Source organism: Pinus tabuliformis, chromosome 3_2, assembly GCF_031772625.1.
Source record: "Pinus tabuliformis cultivar Carrire ecotype Pingquan chromosome 3_2, CPIR1, whole genome shotgun sequence".
In the NCBI taxonomy this organism is placed as follows: domain Eukaryota; kingdom Viridiplantae; phylum Streptophyta; class Pinopsida; order Pinales; family Pinaceae; genus Pinus; species Pinus tabuliformis.
Window position 1 is genome coordinate 488,397,740 of NC_142302.1, and position 11,661 is coordinate 488,409,400.

Genomic DNA, 11,661 nt, shown 5'->3' on the forward strand with positions numbered 1-11,661 from the left:
CATAGAGATGATGGTCTTCCTGAATCTCACATTACACAAGGATGACAGTCTTCCTAAAGCTTACATTACATAGAGAAAAAATGATGTCTCAGGTAGCTCAGATCCATAGAAGTGGTCTCACAGAAAACTTAGATCCACAAGGGTATAACACTATAGAAAAATGGGATCCATAGAAGTGATGATCTTAAAAGTATAATCCTCAGGAAATGGTATGTCATAGAGAGAGAAGGTACCATAAATGCTTGTATCATCACAAAATTATAGTGCCATAAGAAACTTTCATACCAAAAAAGTATAGTGCCATAGAGAACTTGTATACCATAGAAGTATAGCTCGAAATTGTCTTCTGTAGATGAGATCTGAATTTTTGTTGCTAAAAGGTGGAGAATAACTACCAATATATAGTTTTTTTCACGTGAAAGGACACATCCTTTGGGTATGCCCACTTGTCTTCTATAGGGTTGACTTGTAAAACTAGGGGACAAAAAAAAAAGTATTTTCTTCTTTTAAAAGCGTCACGAATGCCCTTTTACATTTTCTTTTAACCAAAATAAAGCATGAAGAAGATGCTAGAAATTAATAATTTTTTCTTCTATTGTTTTTACATAAAATACATATTCATGCAATGATAATTATGAAGACTGAACCTAGTTACAATTCCACCACTCCTGCTTAACTAGGGAGATATTCATAATGACTTATCTAGATATTCTCAAGTTCAAAATTTTTATAAGAAAGGATCCAAATTGATAAGCATCATCATAACAAACATTGTTGAAATACCGATGCTTTAACAAGTAAGATCTATATCTCCACTATATCAAAGCACAATGCTAAGAGGAATTCAATAAGACACCACCTCCTCTCTAAGGCACATACTCCACCTAGGTTCACCAAAGTATGTCGTCATAGGACCATTTCCTAATCCATTGTCACAATACTTGACACATGGAAATTAATAGGCCTCCTACATAGGTACAAATCAAGGCCCATTTGGCCATCCTTCAACATATTTTTATCTCTGTTTACATTTGATAAAATCCTTTTGAGCTATAATGTGTTCATGAGGGAGGTTATGGAATATTTTTCATATCGTGCAGCCTAAAATATTGAATTTGTAGGACAAGGAGAAATTATATTGCAGAAGTATGATGGAGACTAGTTGGAAGAAATGTACGAGGCTTATTGCCTACATTAGTTCACATATAACTTGGTTGGCTATTGGGAATTTACTACACTCAGTGACTGGGATAATCTTAGGGGATTGGATCCACTTTTATAGGGATTTTGGAGGGAGGCAGTGGTCCTTCCAAGGAGGATTCCCCCTCACTCATTTTTTTATAAATAAAGGATCCTAGTATGAGTGTGTTTTAATGGATCTGAGTTCCGTTGGGTTAGGTCCCAAACCAAATGCTCAAGCCTCTCTCTTGTATATTTCTCTTATGCATATCTTTTCTATACTTAGCTTAGTTGTCTCCCTTTTTCTTCTATTTACATGGAAACAAATTTCCTCTACAGATTTATTAATCATTTTTCTTGACAAATTTGGCTATAGGCCCTCTAAGGACAAGCACAAAATATATATTCCTTATTTTTATGCAATAGTAATATCTTAATCAAAATTCAACTCATCCTTTCCTTTGTATTTTTATATTTTGTAATTAGTATTTTTGGCAGTCTTTAGATCATGATGTTTTTCTAGTTGAATAACAACATTCTGTGAAGGTGAAATATATTATCTTTCATGGAAAAGTAGAATAATTTCCATTCCATACACACCAAATTCCTTAACACCCTCCTTCCATTCCCATTCATTCCTTTAAATGGTCTACACACAGAAAATTGCATTACATATTTACTAGAGATTGTTAGTTTGCTTTATCCCCTTGTGCAAGATCGGCTCCTGAGGAGATCTAAGCTTGGAAAGGTCTTTCATGCTCTTCCCCAACCTCCTACTTCATTATCCCATCTTTTTTTTACTTTTAGAACCCTCAAACCACTCTTGGATTTAATCGTGTAGTAATGCATGGCATCTTATAACATCTTGTAGCACCTCATAGAATCCATTAGAACCTGACCAAAATTTCTCCTTAAGCCTAATTTTTCTTCGTACCCTTCCACAATGTCATCCTGGCCTTGGAAACAAGCTTGAGGAGATCAGAGACCTTTTTGAAAACTTCTTTTCATCACTCTGGTAAAAATTCTATAATTAGGTTTGGTTGTTTTAATCATCAATTCAATAACATAGAAGTAATTTACATCGATATTTACTGAGAATTTTTGGATTTTATAATTAGAAAATTCTTTTTCTAAATGTAGTAGTTTAGGTTTGATTTCATGGTATTTACATGATGTAACTAGATTAGTTTATTTTCTTGTTGTTTATTTTCTATAATATATCAGGGTTTCCCTTCCAAGTATTTCATTACATGCAGGTAGATCAAAGTTTTCTCTTATGCAGTAGGAAAATAAATCTTGCAATCAGTTCCTCCCTTGAAAAATTAGATTTACTAGATTACCTTGTTTAATTTTTCCAAATGGTCTCTGCACATATCAGTGTTATAATATGAAAATCATACACTCGTATGTATGCATTAAGAGACACTCAAAGTGAGATCAACACATACTAGGGTGACATTTTCAGCCAGAAACACTACGAAGACCAAAATTCAAAAGCTTTTTGCTATAGAAATTTTTGGGCACTGCAACCCCAAGCATGAAATGTCCATAAACCAAGGGCTCCTAAGTCCCTAAAAGTGTTGTTCTAACCCCTAAAGGAACAAGGTCAACTGATTACAGCTTCTCCCAGAAGTTCTCCATGAAAAACTGCTCAAAACTGGTCAAAATAGGATCATTTCAGCTGCTCCATAGGCAAAGTGCGTTGCATCTCACCTAAGTACACTCTGTGGGTGCGTTGTATTTCAAAAATCCCTTCTATGGGGTGCGATGGGTGAGAAGTGACAAATGGCAATGTCAATCCGTGAGGTGGAGAGGCATGGAATCTTCCAGAAACTTCTCCTGTGACACTTGCCTCTCTGAATTCGACCAAGGATGAGTAAGAGATCATCAATCTCCAAGTGGAAGCAAGAACTATCAGAGGGAAGACACTAATCAAATCACAAGCTGACTCATCTCCCTTACAGATATCTATATATGGATCCCTCATCCCAGAGATCCAGAGGATGGAATTTTGCATCTTGTAAGGAATTGCTGTTGGTTTTTTGAGACAACATCATAGTGTTGGGTGATCTAAGATTTGTATGAGGTGAAGAAGGGCTTACTTGCTGAGAGGATGATGCTGGGTCAGAACAACTGGTTGTAACTCCCTTGGATCTTTCTTGGTTATCAATAAAAGCTATTCAAGTTTTCCTCCATACTCTTGTGTCATTTATGTTTTATGCATTTGTATGGTCAATTTACATCTGATCCTAGATTTTTTATGATTATAGATCCATGTTCTTGTATAGTGTTATGCTACTCTGATCCTACAGGTACTCTGTGAAGCTGGGTGTACAAGGAAGCAAGTAGCGAAGGACTATCAGAAGAGAGAGGAATCGAACTAGGAGATAAGCGCAAGACAGAGGTTGGTCTCCTTTGTTCTTCTCTCATCTATATTTCATAAAGGAAAAACGAAAGTAGCTTTACTTTGTTTGTTTCTAAGGTAGCTACCACACCTTAGTGGGATAAGCAGTTCTGTGTAGACACTTTTCCCTGTAACAAAATGGCGACTCCACTGGGAGCGACTAGGTTGTTTGTTTATCTTCTTTGTTGTTTATTTTATAAACTTACAGACGGAGCCTGAAGTCGAGCCAGGTAGCTTTCGAACTGCATTTTCTATGCAAATTCAAAGTAGATAAATTCTTCTTCAGTCAATCTCCGGATTTGTTTATGAATTAAACAACTGATTCACAAACTCTCTAATTGCCCTCGTGGTAGCTCTTGGAACCTCCTTAGATCTACCGCTGGTTGTTGGTTTACTGATTACCATTTGCTCGGCAAAAACCCCTGAACTGAACTGCAAACTGTGACCCGGAACCCAAGAAAAGTCTCGTCTCCAGCCCAGTGCAGGCTCTATTCTGTGAATCTGAAATTCAGCGCACTTCTCGAGTGTAGTAGGTGCGCTGCATTTCAAGTTCCCTGTGTTACAGGTGCGCTGATCTGACTAGGCATTGTTCCTCAGTTTTGGTTTCTGTGTTCATTGTTTTCAGTTCTATTCATGAGTTTTGCTATTTGTAATCAGTATATCTCTGTTTGAAACCCCCTTTCCTTGCTGATATTCTGCCTCCATTGTGCAAAAGAACTGTAAATGTTTTTGTGTATTTGTTGAGTCATTTTCAGTTCTCCTTTGCAAAAAGTAACGTAATTGTACTGTCGTCCCTTGATTTGAAAGTGTCGCAAGTGTCGTTTTCAGTCATAGGAAAGAGTTTAGTTGCTATTGATAGTCAATTACCCTGTTGCTATTGTATTTGGTCTGAATTTGTAGTTTTTATAGTGTCGAAAGCAAGTATTCATTTCCGAATCGTAAAGTGTTGTGATTGTCTCCATTTTTTATTTTGAAAAGAAACTTGTTAGTAATTGTCGCTTGAAAAGTAATTCAGATTTGCGCATTAGCTTTCTTTTTACCATTCACATACTAAGAAAGCCGAAAACAAATACATGCATGTGCATTTGCATTTAGACTGTTTGATTGGTTTGATTTAGGACAGTGCATTTAGTGTGTGCTCTTTGCTCTCTGTGAAAGAATACTGTCTCTCTTTCCTTAGTAGCTAGGATTTTCATTGCACAAAGAAGATAAAAGACTGTTTATCATCTTAGATTGCATTTTAGGAATTGTAGATCTACATCTCGCGGTGAACCTGAAAGGAAAATTTCTTAAGCAAGATCAACTATAAAATAAATTTAATGAATCTAACAATGCTTTGGAACTTAACGCACAACATCTAGAAGTCTAGGCTAGAGACATATTCTGGCGTCGTAAAGCCTGGTAACTGTTGTTCTCACTGATGGTTGAGTGATTCCTCCACTTTGAGACGATAAGTGCCAGTACGGACTTGTGCTCCCACATACTGTCGAGTATATTTTGGGAGACCACAATAGGCTTAATCCTTTATCCATAGGAAGCCGTGTCTACTGCCCTATCGATCGCAATGCACTGAACACAGCATTCGGGAAGATTGACTGCCGTACCGTAAAAAGTATTCTACAGTTTTGCGATTGGTTTGGTAATCCTTCTACCTAGATTTCCAGAGTAGTCCCTTTCGTTCCTTTTCAGACTCCTTAACAGAAAAGGTCCATATGAGCACTTGTCACTTCAGGCTCATTAAAAATCGAAGGTGACTAGAGTCATCTTTTGTTTTTTCTCGACCCTTTAAAATTGAAAAAACAAGTTGTGTCAAAGCATCTAAAATTTATTTTAAACAGAATAATCATCACCCTTTCCTACGTTGATCTTAGGTTCAGAAAATTGAATCCACCAACCAAGGAATTCCCCTTGGAGGAAATCCTAGTCCCTCCTCCTCTTGGGGAGATGTTGGTGCACCCCATATGGCCACATTGTCACTTCCAGGATTGACAATCGGCTTGCCCGTATGGCTCTTCTCAACCTCTGTCATTCAGAACACTGCAATTCCTAAACAATCGAGTCAGCAACTAGACGAATCCAAAGTTACCCACCAACCTTCTACTTCCTCCAATTCTTCCTCTCCTCATTCCTCTTCGCTTGATGGGGTTGGTAAAGCCAAAAATCAAGTACCTGAAAAGAAGAAGAAAGAGAAGAAGAAGAAGGAGCCAAAAGCGAAAGGGGGCAACCAAGCGTCGTCTAGCGAAAATCCACACACTGCACCGACCAGGCCTAAATCGCCATGTGTCATTTGCAAAGGAGACCACTATCATAGAGATTGTCCCTGCATCCCTCGGATCTTAAGGGACTGGTCTCCTCGTTTGCACAACCCAGTGTCGTCAACCTCTGATGATCATGTTGAAAACACACCGTCGACTAGTGAAAGTGAAGCCCCAGGACAAAAAGGAAAGTATAGATTTCCTTGTAAACTGTGTGAAGGCGATCATGTCGTCCACCGTTGTCCCTTATTAGACGAGGCTAAAAGAGTTTTTGACGATTGTCCGGTTTCACCGTTACGGCTTCCTCCCGGATATAAAAAACTCTTCCAAGTCCGTCACTAGTTGAAAATCCGGCTGACCCGCCCAGGTGGTCAGCCGAAGTGTCTATCATTGAAGACAAACCATCTGGACCCATACTAGATGAAAGTCAAAAGGTCAAAGTGGCAGTTGACCCGGTCTTGCCTTCAGAGGTTCCATCTTCAAATGATACAGTCACAGAAGAGAATAAGTATGACACTGTCCAAATTCTTTTCGTAAGCACAGACTCCGATGAACATGGGGGAAATTTACCCATTCCTTTATCGTAGGAAGGAAGTTCGTCAGAATCGTACCTGGCCGTCTATTCGGTCCCACCTCCAAGCAACCTAGTTGTTTCCTTTGACTCGAATCAACTAGGCAGACCTCGTTTACCGACTAGTGTACCATTCCGAATTATTACTCAAATATATAGAATGGTTATGGCTAGTACCATCATAGATGAAGGGGCTTCTGTGAGTATCCTTTCCTTGACTGCTTGGAAATCACTTGGTTCGCCATCGCTTTTGCCTGAGATGAGAAATCTAACAGGCTTTGACAAAGGAACCAGTCGACCATTAGGGATCCTTCCCAATGTGCCCATAACATTGAGAAGGAAAACTGTTCACTTGAACATAATGGTAGTTCAAGGACCCCTGGATTATAATATACTCCTTGGACGAGACTATATTTATTGAATGGGAGCCATTGTCTCATCACTCTTTAGAGTAATGTGTTTTCCGCACGAAGGAAGAATGGTCAAGCTCGTAGACCAGCTTTCATTTCCCGGATCACACAGAGAAAATAGTCATATGCCATCCCTGAATGGTCTTTTCACACAAAGAATGTCTCATCAATCTCTAGTCCATCCACCTGATGAGCGCGAGTGATTCGGGGGACATGATTGAAACCCAGGGGGCATGCACCCTGGTCTGCTTTGGCAGGAAAACTTCGGGTATAGGGTAGGTTTCCGCGAGAGATATATGACTAGTCTGTACTCCCGTCCATGATTGGAAAAGGGGGTTAGACTGGAATAAGATTCCCTCGTCAAAGTTATGTGAGCGGATTGTCTCACCTTTGTCTATTTCGGTAGACATCGCTGAAGAAGTGTTTTGTTTGCGCTGTGAATAGAACAATCTTTGGTAACCTGAAAGAGGTAGACCTTTCCTGATAAAACAAATGTTTTGTTGGAGATTTGAAAGGTGACCTTGAAACTCTGTTTTATACTTGGGGGCATGCAAACCTTTTGGCGTGCAAGCGAAGAGAAACCATTTATTTTTTAAATTTGTAGGTCCTCTAACCCTTTAAACTCGTAGGATTGGTCGTTTCCTAACTTGCATAAAGAAAGGATGTGGGGCAAAACTCTAAAAATTGTCGTTTTCATATATGAGACATTCTTATTATACGACTGGATTAATCGAGCAGTTTTAGCACATAGTTCAAGCTCGTTAAAAAATAAACATAAGTCATGGGAAAATGTTTCTCCCCGCGTTTAATATCATTAAAAAATGAACTATTTCCCGGTAAATAACCATCGTGAATGTAGTACTTCAGCCTTTAAAGCCTTGGTCGTGTTCTCATCATCACCTCCACTCTGTATTGGCCGATCATTCACCTCCATTTGATTGTTTACCCCTTTTGAGGAACAACTGCGAAGAGTGATCCCACTAGCCATCCTTGTAACACTGCCGTGATTGGAAAATTCCAAACCTTACCTGGAATCAGCTGCTACCCAATTTTATCACTCGTTCCTCAAAAGACGAGTCTCCTTTAAGCTCTTTTCAACTGACTCGTAAAATATGAAAAGATTTCCGAGCCATTGGCCTCTCCAGCTAGTTAAAGGGACCGGAAGTGCTATCCCTCCTTTATATTTTAATCTTTTTGGACCTGAGGGATTATTACACAAAAAGATCGAGCGCTTGTTCTGTTCGGCTCGTTAAAAGTATCGAAAATTCATCCCTTCTGTATTGTTTTATACTTTTTCGGACTTAAGGGATTAGATGACGAAAAAGGATTTTTTGAGTTTCCTTTATGTCCCTTTTCAGACTCTCTAAAATTGAAAAGGACCGAGTTATCTTTGTCGTTAAACTCGTTAAAACCTAATAGCGACAAACTTGTCCATAACAGACAAGAACGAGTTTCACTATCACTAGGCTCGTTAAAACATAGCGATGGGTTTGCCCGAAGGGAAAATTATAGAACAAGCATATGTTACCCTCCTCAAGCTTGACAAAAATAAAGAGGTACTGGTCAGCAATGACTGGGGAAAAATTGGGAAGAAAACTTGAAGAAACTTTGTTGGTAGCAAGTCGCTCTTGAACATGACACTTTCACTCCACATCCAAGTCAGGTTGGGTTGTTTCATTCACTGGTCACATCACCATGGTCCCATCACACCATCCACATTTGGGGTTAATGCTACCAATCCATCACGTCAGTGTCGCCGATATGTTCAAGAGAAGTCATTCAGAGAATTCACCTGTGTCTCACCCGCTACAATACATTTACACTCCATTCTTTCATGACCGCCACCCTGAACCTTATGTCATCAGATCGTTTTCACCTCCATTAAAATCATTTGCTCCATTCCGTGTCATTGATGTGGGATTCATTAAGGCCCTCCTATGACAGATCGCTTCTTGTCGACATTAGCTCATTATCCAAGAAGTCAATCTAGGAACACCTAGTTCAGTACTTTGAAGCTTGCATGCCTCAATGGCAAGTTTCTCACTTCCGGCGACAGGTTTACATCAATGGCCTTCGACTGAAAGATTTTGCGTGGTGTTCGATGCCAAGTCCTTTATTCACACCACGTGAATTGTACTGCAGTACCTTGAGGGTCATTATCATTATCGGTAATTCCTCTCGCGCCTGTTAACAGCTTACATCATTGGCTGGTAATCAGGCGATGTCTTTCCATGTTCGACTCCAGAATATCTCTCACATGGATAGACTTGTACTTCGAGTGAAGATTGAACGAGATTGAAGACCCCGGATCTAGTTTCATCCATCCGAGCTGCGATATATATTCAGGCAGATAAAGACATCAAATGTACATCATTGCTGCACAGATAATCATCCAATCAAAGCGATGATGACTCTACCAGAATCATCAGTCTACACTCAGACAATTGTCTGTTCTATGTACATGAAAATGAATTTATAAAGCTGAGCATGGGAATGCCCCCCTCAGCTAGATCATGAAAATATTATGAAGATAATGTATTGTATTGTATCTTATTACAGGTCTCCTCCCAGCTTGAATGAACTTCGGATCCTCATAATAAAGCATTTCACCCGACATCAAAAGATTAACGACCTCATGCTTTAGGGGGCAACTGTTATAGACATTTTTGGGAACTGCAACCCCAAGCATGAAATGTCCATAAACCAAGGCTCCTAAGTCCCTAAAAGTGTTGTTCTAACCCCTAAAGGAACAAGGTCAACTCATTACAGCTTCTCCCAGAAGTTCTCCATGAAAAACTGCTCAAAACTGGTCAAAACAGGATCATTTCAGCTGCTCCATAGGTAAAGTGCGTTGCATCTCACCTAAGTACACTCTGTGGGTGCATTGCATTTCAAAAATCCCTTCTATGGGGTGCGATGGGCGAGAAGTGACAAATGGCAGTGTCAATCCGCGAGGTGGAGAGGCATGGAATCTTCCAGAAACTTCTCCTGTGACACTTGCCTCTCTGAATTCGACCAAGGATGAGTAAGAGATCATCAATCTCCAAGTGGAAGCAAGAACTATTAGAGGGAAGACACTAATCAAATCACAAGCTGACTCATCTCCCTTACAGATATCTATATATGGATCCCTCATCCCAGAGATCCAGAGGCTGGAATTTTGCATCTTGTAAGGAATTGTTGTTGGTTTCTTGAGACAACATCATAGTGTTGGGTGATCTAAGCTTTGTATGAGGTGAAGAAGGGCTTACTTGCTGAGAGGATGATGCTGGGTCAGAACAACTGGTTGTAACTCCCTTGGCTCCTTCTTGATTATCAATAAAAGCTATTCAAGTTTTCCTCCATACTCTTGTGTCATTTATGTTTTATGCATTTGTATGGTCAATTTACATCTGATCCTAGATTGTTTATGATTATAGATCCATGTTCTTGTATAGTGTTATGCTACTCTGATCCTACAGGTACTCTGTGAAGCTGGGCGTACAAGGAAGCAAGTAGAGAAGGACTATCAAAAGAGAGAGGAATCGAACTAGGAGATAAGCGCAAGACAGAGGTTGGTCTCCTTTGTTCTTCTCTCATCTATATTTCATAAAGGAAAAACGAAAGTAGCTTTACTTTGTTTGTTTCTAAGGTAGCTACCACACCTTAGTGGGATAAGTAGTTCTGTGTAGACAGTTTTCCCTGTAACACTTTCCTAATGTTAAAGTTGAAAAATTGGATCACGCAGGTAGACTATTACCAGAAATTAATGGTCATATGATTATTGCTTTGATAGCCGCACAGTTGCAAAAAAGTCCATTCAGCACCTCAGGCTATGAACTTTCTTGAGAAACAATCCAAATATTGATATGATGGGCTGACAAATTCGACCCTTGAGCCCCAAGAAGCTTTAAAGGTAAGAAATTGGTATCTCTCATCACATTTATGAGGTGAACCACCACATTAATGAGCCAAGGAGAGGAGGAATGTTGAAGAAACTCTATAAATACAAGTTATAGGAGAGCTAGAAAACAAGAAGAAGAAAATAATTTTTATGCTACTAAAAATGCTCTCTAGAAATCAAGCATTTCATTAGGAAGAGGATTTCATCATTGGGAGAGTCTTCATATTTCTTTGAGAGAGAGAGGAATCTTGCAAGGAGATTGAGGAAATTAACTTCCTTGTGGAGGATTTTTTAGCACCATTTCTCAAACAATTATCTCCAATTGTCTTTTTATTCATCTATTGTATCTTTTCTACATTTAGTAGTCAATAAAGGGAACTATTTTCCATTACTTTGTTGATGTGTTTTCTTAATTAAGCATTGTTCATGTGTTTATTTCATAGTTTTTAGTTGAATTTTATGTATGCATTGTTTCCATTAATTTCAGCTCTTTGTTTAGCCATGTTTTTCCACTAATAACAACCAATTGTTTTTATTTTCCTTGTAAGGAACAACCAGCTCCAACGAAGGTGTCTTTGGTACTCCATATCAACAAACACACCACTACAAGATGCCAACTCCACTAATTTCCTTTATTTAATCTAACAAATTTTTTTGCAGGACCTTCTCTTTGCATTTTCACTGCACTATGTTTTTATCACTTCTCTGGAATTTTTTTGGCCCACTATGACCTGTTTTTGGTAGAGAGAGTTACCTTCCCAATTTGTTATGTCAATCGTGTAGCTTTTATCGAAGACAAACACATAGTCTGCATGTATGTGCACAACAAAACTTGCACAGTTTATAAAGAACGCAAAAGATCATTGTAATTTTTATTTCCTAGGTTATTGGGAGCCTTTAGTGAATTTCCTTCTCCTTTACATATTTTTTCCAATTATTTCAGATTGCTTAGTTGTTTT